This window comes from Oncorhynchus gorbuscha, linkage group LG18 (assembly GCF_021184085.1).
Source record: "Oncorhynchus gorbuscha isolate QuinsamMale2020 ecotype Even-year linkage group LG18, OgorEven_v1.0, whole genome shotgun sequence".
NCBI lineage: Eukaryota > Metazoa > Chordata > Actinopteri > Salmoniformes > Salmonidae > Oncorhynchus > Oncorhynchus gorbuscha.
In genome coordinates this window covers 80,938,458-80,950,401 of record NC_060190.1, presented here as the reverse complement: position 1 = coordinate 80,950,401, position 11,944 = coordinate 80,938,458, and the positions used below count along the sequence as shown (strand labels likewise).

Sequence of the window (11,944 nt, the reverse complement as noted above, 5' to 3'; positions counted from 1 at the left end):
GGTAATGGGACTGGAGGGACGAGTCTGAGTCTGTGGGTGGGGTTGGTAATGGGACTGGAGGGACGAGTCTGAGTCTGTGGGTGTGGGGTTGGTAATGGGACTCGAGGGATGAGTCTGAGTCTGTGGGTGTGGGGTTGGTAATGGGACTGGAGGGACGAGTCTGAGTCTGTGGGTGTGGGGTTGGTAATGGGACTGGAGGGACGAGTCTGAGTCTGTGGGTGGGGTTGGTAATGGGACTGGAGGGACGAATCTGAGTCTGTGGGTGGGGTTGGTAATGGGACTGGAGGGACGAGTCTGAGTCTGTGGGTGGGGTAGGTAATGGGACTGGAGGGACGACTCTGAGTCTGTGGGTGTGGGGTTGGTAATGGGACTGGAGGGACCAGTCTGAGTCTGTGGGTGGGGTTGGTAATGGGACTGGAGGGACGAGTCTGAGTCTGTGGGTGTGGGGTTGGTAATGGGACTGGAGGGACGAATCTGAGTCTGTGGGTGGGGTTGGTAATGGGACTGGAGGGACGAATCTGAGTCTGTGGGTGGGGTTGGTAATGGGACTGGAGGGACGAGTCTGAGTCTGTGGGTGGGGTAGGTAATGGGACTGGAGGGACGACTGAGTCTGTGGGTGTGGGGTTGGTAATGGGACTGGAGGGACCAGTCTGAGTCTGTGGGTGGGGTTGGTAATGGGACTGGAGGGACGACTCCGAGTCTGTGGGTGTGGGGTTGGTAATGGGACTGGAGGGACGAGTCTGAGTCTGTGGGTGGGGTTGGTAATGGGACTGGAGGGACGAATCTGAGTCTGTGGGTGGGGTTGGTAATGGGACTGGAGGGACGAGTCTGAGTCTGTGGGTGGGGTAGGTAATGGGACTGGAGGGACGAATCTGAGTCTGTGGGTGGGGTTGGTAATGGGACTGGAGGGACGAGTCTGAGTCTGTGGGTGGGGTAGGTAATGGGACTGGAGGGACGACTCTGAGTCTGTGGGTGTGGGGTTGGTAATGGGACTGGAGGGACCAGTCTGAGTCTGTGGGTGGGGTTGGTAATGGGACTGGAGGGACGACTCCGAGTCTGTGGGTGTGGGGTTGGTAATGGGACTGGAGGGACGAGTCTGAGTCTGTGGGTGGGGTTGGTAATGGGACTGGAGGGACGAATCTGAGTCTGTGGGTGGGGTTGGTAATGGGACTGGAGGGACGAGTCTGAGTCTGTGGGTGGGGTAGGTAATGGGACTGGAGGGACGACTCTGAGTCTGTGGGTGTGGGGTTGGTAATGGGACTGGAGGGACCAGTCTGAGTCTGTGGGTGGGGTTGGTAATGGGACTGGAGGGACGAGTCTGAGTCTGTGGGTGTGGGGTTGGTAATGGGACTGGAGGGACGAGTCTGAGTCTGTGGGTGGGGTTGGTAATGGGACTGGAGGGACGAGTCTGAGTCTGTGGGTGTGGGGTTGGTAATGGGACTGGAGGGACGAATCTGAGTCTGTGGGTGGGGTTGGTAATGGGACTGGAGGGACGAATCTGAGTCTGTGGGTGGGGTTGGTAAAGGGACTGGAGGGACGAGTCTGAGTCTGTGGGTGGGGTTGGTAACGGGACTGGAGGGACGAGTCTGAGTCTGTGGGTGGGGTTGGTAATGGGACTGGAGGGACGAGTCTGAGTCTGTGGGAGTGGGGTTGGTAATAGGACTGGAGGGACCAGTCTGAGTCTGTGGGTGGGGTTGGTAATGGGACTGGAGGGACGAGTCTGAGTCTGTGGGTGGGGTTGGTAATGGGACTGGAGGGACGAGTCTGAGTCTGTGGGTGGGGTTGGTAATGGGACTGGAGGGACGAGTCTGAGTCTGTGGGTGGGGTTGGTAGTAATGGGACTGGAGGGACGAGTCTGAGTCTGTGGGTGGGGTTGGTAATGGGACTGGAGGGACGAGTCTGAGTCTGTGGGTGGGGTTGGTAATGGGACTGGAGGGACGAGTCTGAGTCTGCGGGTGGGGTTGGTAATGGGACTGGGGGGACGAGTCTGAGTCTGTAGGTGGGGTTGGTAATGGGACTGGAGGGACGAGTCTGTGGGTGGGGTTGGTAATGGGACTTCCGGCGCCGACTGAGATGGCCGCCTCGCTTCGCGTTCCTAGGAAACTATGCAGTGTTTAGTTTTTTTACGTGTTATTTCTTACATTAGTACCCCAGGTCATCTTAGGTTTCATTACATACAGTCGAGAAGAACTACTGAATATAATATCAGCGTCAACTCACCATCAGTACGACCAAGAATATGTTTTCCGCGACGCGGATCCTGTGTTCTGCCTTACAAACAGGACAACGGAATGGATCGCATGCAGCGACCCAAGGAAACGACTCCGAAAAAGAGGGAAACGCGGCGGTGTTCTGGTCAGACTCCGGAAAAGGGCACATCGCGCACCACTTCCCAGTATTCTTCTTGCCAATGTCCAGTCTCTCGACAACAAGGTTGATGAAATCCGAGCAAGGGTGGCATTCCAGAGGGACATCAGAGACTGCAACGTTCTCTGCTTTACGGAGACATGGCTTACTGGGAAAACGCTATCCAGGGCGGTGCAGCCAACGGGTTTCTCCACGCATCGCGCCGACAGAAACAAACATCTCTCTGGTAAGAAGAGTGGAGGGGGCGTATGCCTCATGACTAACGGGACATGGTGTGATGAAGAAAACATACAGGAACTCAAATCCTTCTGTTCACCTGATTTAGAATTCCTCACAATTAAATGTAGACCGCATTATCTTCCAAGAGAATTCTCTTCGATTATAATCACAGCCGTATATATCCCCCCCCAAGCAGACACATCGATGGCTCTGAACGAACTTTATTTAACTCTTTGCAAACTGGAAAACATTTATCCGGAGGCTGCATTCATTGTAGCTGGGGATTTTAACAAAGCCAATCTGAAAACAAGACTCCCTAAATTTTATCAGCATATCGATTGCGCAACCAGGGGTGGTAAAACCTTGGATCATTGTTATTCTAACTTCCGCGACGCATATAAGGCCCTGCCCCGCCCCCCTTTCGGAAAAGCTGACCACGACTCCATTTTGCTGATCCCTGCCTACAGACAGAAATTAAAACAAGAGGCTCCCACGCTGAGGTCTGTCCAACGCTGGTCAGACCAAGCTGACTCCACACTCCAAGACTGCTTCCATCACGTGGACTGGGACATGTTTCGTATTGCGTCAGATGGGAATATTGACGAATACGCTGATTCGGTGTGCGAGTTCATTAGAACGTGCGTCGAAGATGTCGTTCCCATAGCAACGATAAAAACATTCCCTAACCAGAAACCGTGGATTGATGGCAGCATTCGCGTGAAACTGAAAGCGCGAACCACTGCTTTTAATCAGGGCAAGGTGTCTGGCAACATGACTGAATACAAACAGTGCAGCTATTCCCTCCGTAAGGCTATCAAACAAGCTAAGCGTCAGTACAGAGACAAAGTGGAATCTCAATTCAATGGCTCAGACACAAGAGGCATGTGGCAGTGTCTACAGTCAATCACGGACTACAAGATGAAATCCAGCCCAGTCACGGACCAGGATGTCTTGCTCCCAGGCAGACTAAATAACTTTTTTGCCCGCTTTGAGGACAGTACAGTGCCACTGACACGGCCTGCAACGGAAACATGCAGTCTCTCCTTCACTGCAGCCGAGGTGAGTAAGACATTTAAACGTGTTAACCCTCGCAAGGCTGCAGGCCCAGACGGCATCCCCAGCCGCGCCCTCCGAGCATGCGCAGACCAGCTGGCCGGTGTGTTTACGGACATATTCAATCAATTCCTATACCAGTCTGCTGTTCCCACATGCTTCAAGAGGGCCACCATTGTTCCTGTTCCCAAGAAAGCTAAGGTAACTGAGCTAAACGACTACCGCCCCGTAGCACTCACTTCCGTCATCATGAAGTGCTTTGAGAGACTAGTCAAGGACCATATCACCTCCACCCTACCTGACACCCTAGACCCACTCCAATTTGCTTACCGCCCAAATAGGTCCACAGACGATGCAATCTCAACCACACTGCACACTGCCCTAACCCACCTGGACAAGAGGAATACCTATGTGAGAATGCTGTTCATCGACTACAGCTCGGCATTCAACACCATAGTACCCTCCAAGCTCGTCATCAAGCTCGAGACCCTGGGTCTCGACCCCGCCCTGTGCAACTGGGTACTGGACTTCCTGACGGGCCGCCCCCAGGTGGTGAGGGTAGGCAACAACATCTCCTCCCCGCTGATCCTCAACACGGGGGCCCCACAAGGGTGCGTTCTGAGCCCTCTCCTGTACTCCCTGTTCACCCACGACTGCGTGGCCACGCACGCCTCCAACTCAATCATCAAGTTTGCGGACGACACAACAGTGGTAGGCTTGATTACCAACAACGACGAGACGGCCTACAGGGAGGAGGTGAGGGCCCTTGGAGTGTGGTGTCAGGAAAATAACCTCACACTCAACGTCAACAAAACTAAGGAGATGATTGTGGACTTCAGGAAACAGCAGAGGGAACACCCCCTATCCACATCGATGGAACAGTAGTGGAGAGGGTAGCTAGTTTTAAGTTCCTCGGCATACACATCACAGACAAACTGAATTGGTCCACTCACACTGACAGCGTCGTGAAGAAGGCGCAGCAGCGCCTATTCAACCTCAGGAGGCTGAAGAAATTCGGCTTGTCACCAAAAGCACTCACAAACTTCTACAGATGCACAATCGAGAGCATCCTGACGGGCTGTATCACCGCCTGGTACGGCAACTGCTCCGCCCTCAACCGTAAGGCTCTCCAGAGGGTAGTGAGGACTGCACAACGCATCACCGGGGGCAAACTACCTGCCCTCCAGGACACCTACACCACCCGTTGTTACAGGAAGGCCATAAAGATCATCAAGGACATCAACCACCCGAACCACTGCCTGTTCACCCCGCTATCATCCAGAAGGCGAGGTCAGTACAGGTGCATCAAAGCTGGGACCGAGAGACTGAAAAACAGCTTCTATCTCAAGGCCATCAGACTGTTAAATAGCCACCACTAACATTGAGTGGCTGCTGCCAACACACTGTCATTGACACTGACCCAACTCCAGCCATTTTAATAATGGGAATTGATGGAAATTATGTAAATATATCACTAGCCACTTTAAACAATGCTACCTTATATAATGTTACTTACCCTACATTATTCATCTCATATGCATATGTATATACTGTACTCTACAACATCGACTGCATCCTTATGTAACACATGTATCACTAGCCACTTTAACTATGCCACTTTGTTTACTTTGTCTACACACTCATCTCATATGTATATACTGTACTCGATACCATCTACTGTATGCTGCTCTGTACCATCACTCATTCATATATCCTTATGTACATGTTCCTTATCCCCTTACACTGTGTATAAGACAGTAGTTTTGGAATTGTTAGTTAGATTACTTGTTGGTTATCACTGCATTGTCGGAACTAGAAGCACAAGCATTTCGCTACACTCACATTAACATCTGCTAACCATGTGTATGTGACAAATAAAATTTGATTTGATTTGATTTGAGTCTGTGGGTGGGGTTGGTAATGGGACTGGAGGGACGAGTCTGAGTCTGTGGGTGGGGTTGGTAATGGGACTGGAGGGACGAGTCTGAGTCTGTGGGTGGGGTTGGTAATGGGACTGGAGGGACGAGTCTGAGTCTGTGGGTGGGGTTGGTAATGGGACTGGAGGGACGAGTCTGAGTCTGTGGGTGGGGTTGGTAATGGGACTGGAGGGACGAGTCTGAGTCTGGGGGTGTGGGGTTGGTAATGGGACTGGAGGGACGAGTCTGAGTCTGTGGGTGGGGTTGGTAATGGGACTGGAGGGACGAGTCTGAGTCTGTGGGTGGGGTTGGTAACGGGACTGGAGGGACTGGAGGGACGAGTCTGAGTCTGTGGGTGGGGTTGGTAATGGGACTGGAGGGACGAGTCTGAGTCTGTGGGTGGGGTTGGTAATGGGACTGGAGGGACGAGTCTGAGTCTGTGGGTGGGGTTGGTAACGGGACTGGAGGGACGAGTCTGAGTCTGTGGGTGGGGTTGGTAATGGGACTGGAGGGACGAGTCTGAGTCTGTGGGTGGGGTTGTTGGCACTGTACGTAAACAGAAAACAACTAGCACACGATTACAATACAATGTCGTACTCCTGTACACACCCCACTTGTATCCTGTTTATATGCCAAATAAACATGTTTTTTAAATTTTATAAAAACATACTATGGATGGAATGTTGTTCATGTAACCAGGGTAACTGTAACACACTAGGCGTAGTGGGGGCGGAGTCAGGTGCAGGAGGCAGAACTTTCAGAATAACGCTTTATTACGCACAGGGAAAAGTAGTACTCTCCACGAAACTGGGCGTAATCTAACAAACGCCCCAAAAACAGGTAACTAAACAACACGCACTACCACACATCAACACAGTGGGAAAAAGAACCAAGCCCGCAGAAAGAGCAGGCGGGACAACCGGCTTAAATAGCCCAGCTCAAAATGTAAACCAGAAACAGGTGAACCAAATCAGACCGAACCAACAGAAAACAGAAAAGGGGATCGGTGGCAGCTAGTAGACCGGTCGTCGGCCGAGCGCCGCCCGGACAGGAAGAGGAGCCACCTTCGGTAGGAGTCGTGACAGTAACATGCTAATGTGACCGTCCTGTGACGTCATGGCCCATAGTCCACCAATATGTCATGCAGATGAGCGATTGGTTACTTGATGAGCCTTTGGTTACTTGATGAGCGATCGGTTACTTGATGAGCCATTGGTTACCTGATGAGCCATTGGTTACTTGATGAGCCATTGGTTACTTGATGAGCCATTGGTTACTTGATGAGCGATTGGTTACTTGATGAGCCATTGGTTACTTGATGAGCCATTGGTTACCTGATGAGCCATTGGTTACTTGATGAGCCATTGGTTACCTGATGAGCCATTGGTTACTTGATGAGCCAATGGTTACTTGATGAGCCATTGGTTACTTGATGAGCCATTGGTTACTTGATGAGCCATTGGTTACTTGATGAGCCATTGGTTACTTGATGAGCCATTGGTTACTTGATGAGCCATTGGTTACACTGGATATTCCTTCAGTGGATCTGGTCGGTAGTTCACACTAAGTAGGACTCAATGCTGTATAAAGGCAGGCAATGTGCTAAACAGACAAACATAGTCAACTATTTTGGTTGATTTACCAGCAAAATAATGATTGAATCCCCCCAAAAAACATAACAAAGCTTACCTCTCTTTCAATGTCGGGGTTTGGACAACCACAACTTGTACAGCCTCAGGTTCACTCTAAAGCAAACGGTCTCCACCAGTATCTCCCTGATAAATACATGTTTGTGTGATGTTACTGTACTGAATCTTTATAGCTAGATGCATTTTCTGGGAGGGGGGGGGTACTATCAGGTCAACAATATGCATATCTAGCTTTACTAACGTAGCTAGCAGACTAAATACGCAGCCCAACACTTACCTAACTTTACCAGTCCCTGAGAACGGCGTCCATTTCAGCGTTACTCTTCCACCTTTCAAAATGGATGTTTATGGATTGGTCATGAGCAGTCTTTTTCTTGCTTCTTTTTCTCTTTTGGGTGATTCAGATCCAAGACCAGAGAATGATGTCTTGTTGGCTTTGTCTGCTCTGTTTGTTTCTGACAGCTGTAACATGTGACTTTCACTTCCTCTCCAGCTCTGTGTCAGCCGGGTCATTAGAGTGGGCGGGATTAGAGCAAAGACACACCCAGAAGCCCAACCCGAGGTAGCTCAGTGCTCAACCAAAGACACACCCAGAAGCCCAGCCCGAGGCAGCTCAGTGCTCAACCAAAGACACACCCAGAAGCCCAGCCCGAGGCAGCTCAGTGCTCAACCAAAGACACATCTAGCCCAGAAGCCCAGCCCAGGCAGCTCAGTGCTCAACCAAAGACACACCTAGCCCAGAAGCCCAGCCCAGGCAGCTCAGTGCTCAACCAAAGACACACCCAGAAGCCCAGCCCAAGGCAGCTCAGTGCTCAACCTAAGACACATCTTGCCCAGAAGCCCAGCCCAGGCAGCTCAGTGCTCAACCAAAGACACACCTAGTCCAGAAACCCAGCCCAGGCAGCTCAGTGCTCAACCAAAGACACACCTAGCCCAGAAGCCCAGCCCAGGCAGCTCAGTGCTCAACCAAAGACACACCTAGCTCAGAAGCCCTTTATAGCTAGATACTTTAATTTAGCTATTGAATGCAGGAAGCTACTTTAGCTTACTCAAACACCCGGCTCAATCATAGAGGGATGCTATGTTAGCTAGCTGGCTATGGCTATCCAGAGGGTAGCTCGAGTTCTGTTTTTTTGTCTTATTTCTTGTTTGTTTCTCAACTAAACATATTTAGCATCTTCAAAGTGGTAGGCATGTTGTGTAAATCAAATGATTACAAACCCACCCAAAATATATTTTAAATCCAGGTTGTAAGGCAACAAAATAGGAAAAATGCCAAGGGGGGTGAATACTTTTGCAAACAACTGTATGAGATTTCTTGGCAATTTCTCGCATGGAAGAGCCTTCATTTCTCAGAACAAGAATAGATTGACAAGTTTCAGAAGAAAGTTCTTTGTTTCTGGCCATTTTTAGCCTGCAATCGAACCCACAAATGCTGATGCTCCATATACTCAACCAGTCTAAAGAAGGCCAGTTTTATTGCTTCTTTAATCGGCACGACAGTTTTCAGCTGTACTAACATAATGATCAATTAGCCTTTTAAAATGATAAACTTGGATTAGGTAACACAATGTGCTATTGGAACACAGGAGTGATGGTTGCTGATAATGTGCTTCTGTACGTCTATGTAGATATTCCATAAAGAAATCAGCCGTTTCCAGCTACAATAGTCATTTACAACATTAACAATGTCTACACTGCATTTCTGATAGATTTTATGTTATTTTAATGGACAAAAAAAATGTGCTTTTCTTTCAAAAACAAACGTTTGAACGGTAGTGTACGAGCGATGTCAGAGCGGAACGGACTCAGATACAGTAGAATAGTATAGAATACAGTATATACATGGACTAAGATACAGTAGAATAGTATAGAATACAGTATATACATGGACTAAGATACAGTAGAATAGTATAGAATACAGTATATACATGGACTAAGATACAGTAGAATAGTATATAATACAGTATATACATGGACTAAGATACAGTAGAATAGTATACAATACAGTATATACATGGACTAAGATACATTACATTACATTACATTACATTACATTACATAAGATACAGTAGAATAGTATAGAATACAGTATATACATGGACTCAGATACAGTAGAATAGTATAGAATACAGTATATACATGGACTCAGATACAGTAGAATAGTATAGAATACAGTATATACATGGACTAAGATACAGTAGAATAGTATAGAATACAGTATATACATGGACTCAGATACAGTAGAATAGTATAGAATACAGTATATACATGGACTAAGATACAGTAGAATAGTATAGAATACAGTATATACATGGACTAAGATACAGTAGAATAGTATAGAATACAGTATATACATGGACTAAGATACAGTAGAATAGTATAGAATACAGTATATACATGGACTAAGATACAGTAGAATAGTATAGAATACAGTATATACATGGACTAAGATACAGTAGAATAGTATAGAATACAGTAGATACATGGACTAAGATACAGTAGAATAGTATAGAATACAGTATATACATGGACTAAGATACAGTAGAATAGTATAGAATACAGTATATACATGGACTAAGATACAGTAGAATAGTATAGAATACAGTATATACATGGACTAAGATACAGTAGAATAGTATAGAATACAGTATATACATGGACTAAGATACAGTAGAATAGTATAGAATACAGTATATACATGGACTAAGATACAGTAGAATAGTATAGAATACAGTATATACATGGACTAAGATACAGTAGAATAGTATAGAATACAGTATATACATGGACTCAGGTACAGTAGAATAGTATAGAATACAGTATATACATGGACTAAGATACAGTAGAATAGTATAGAATACAGTATATACATGGACTAAGATACAGTAGAATAGTATAGAATACAGTATATACATGGACTAAGATACAGTAGAATAGTATAGAATACAGTATATACATGGACTAAGATACAGTAGAATAGTATAGAATACAGTATATACATGGACTAAGATACAGTAGAATAGTATAGAATACAGTATATACATGGACTAAGATACAGTAGAATAGTATAGAATACAGTATATACATGGACTAAGATACAGTAGAATAGTATAGAATACAGTATATACATGGACTCAGGTACAGTAGAATAGTATAGAATACAGTATATACATGGACTAAGATACAGTAGAATAGTATAGAATACAGTATATACATGGACTAAGATACAGTAGAATAGTATAGAATACAGTATATACATGGACTAAGATACAGTAGAATAGTATAGAATACAGTATATACATGGACTAAGATACAGTAGAATAGTATAGAATACAGTATATACATGGACTCAGATACAGTAGAATAGTATAGAATACAGTATATACATGGACTCAGATACAGTAGAATAGTATAGAATACAGTATATACATGGACTCAGATACAGTAGAATAGTATAGAATACAGTATATACATGGACTCAGATACAGTAGAATAGTATAGAATACAGTATATACATGGACTAAGATACAGTAGAATAATATAGAATACAGTATATACATGGACTAAGATACAGTAGAATAGTATAGAATACAGTATATACATGGACTAAGATACAGTAGAATAGTATAGAATACAGTATATACATGGACTAAGATACAGTAGAATAGTATAGAATACAGTATATACATGGACTCAGATACAGTAGAATAGTATAGAATACAGTAGATACAGATGAGACGAGTGCAATATATGAAAGATACGTAAACATTTTTAAAGTTACATTATTAAAGTGACTAGTGTTCCATTTGTTAAAGTGGCCAATGATTTCAAGTGAGTGTATATAGGCAGCAATATGCTGTAATAAGGCCATACAACCCTCATCTTAAACGGCACCGACCACCTCTGCCACCTACCCACCTACCTTCCGTGCTGTTGCCTAGCAACACATCTGCAAATAAAACCACTACAGTACTTAGTTCCTGCTTTGATTTTTCCCCTTAAGTAGCTATCCTCTTTCTTGTTGACTAAGGTGAGTCATGAACTCTCTTGTAGATGATGTAATTTGTCAGAATGGATTGTTGTTTTGAAAAACATCCATTGAATACTTATCAATTATACGATCACAGATAACAACATCAACAACAGCAACTGTCTTCTATGAATAAATTGCATGGGTAAAAAGATTATACAGTGAAAAATGTAATCTCATTTCCTGTCTCTCTATGATTCCGTCAGTGGTGTATTGAGGGCCAGAAAGGCGAGTGGGCTGAGGGAGGTCTGAGAATGGCTGAGGGTGGCTGAGGGAGGGCTGAGAATGGCTGAGGGTGGCTGAAGGAGGGCTGAGAATGGCTGAGGGTGGCTGAGGGTGGCTGAGAGAGGGCTGAGAATGGCTGAGGGAGGGCTGAGATTGGCTGAGGGTGGCTGAGGGTGGCTGAGGGAGGGCTGAGAATGGCTGAGGGAGGGCTGATAATGGCTGAGGGTGGCTGAGGGAGGGCTGAGAATGGCTAAGGATGGCTGAGGGAGACTGAGGGTGGCTGAGGGAGGCAAAGGATGGCTAAGGGAGGCTGAGGGTGGCTGAGAATGGCTGAGGGTGGCTGAGGGAGACTGAGAATGGCTGAGGGAGGCAAAGAATGGCTAAGGATGGCTGAGGGAGACTGAGAATGGCTGAGGGAGACATAGAATTGCTAAGGATGGCTGAGGGAGACTGAGGGTGGCTGAGGGAGGCAAAGGATGGCT

General features: G+C 46.5%; 1 long non-coding RNA gene across 1 annotated transcript; it reads right to left on the bottom strand.

Annotated features, from left to right (window-relative positions):
• Positions 1–6,414: 6,414 nt before the first annotated feature.
• On the bottom strand, positions 6,415–7,609 carry LOC124004073. Its single transcript, XR_006833307.1, has 3 exons — positions 7,482–7,609; positions 7,245–7,330; positions 6,415–7,157 (listed from the first exon to the last, which is right to left on the bottom strand). It is a non-coding gene; the product is annotated as an uncharacterized LOC124004073 (long non-coding RNA).
• Between the last annotated feature and the right edge of the window lie 4,335 nt (positions 7,610–11,944).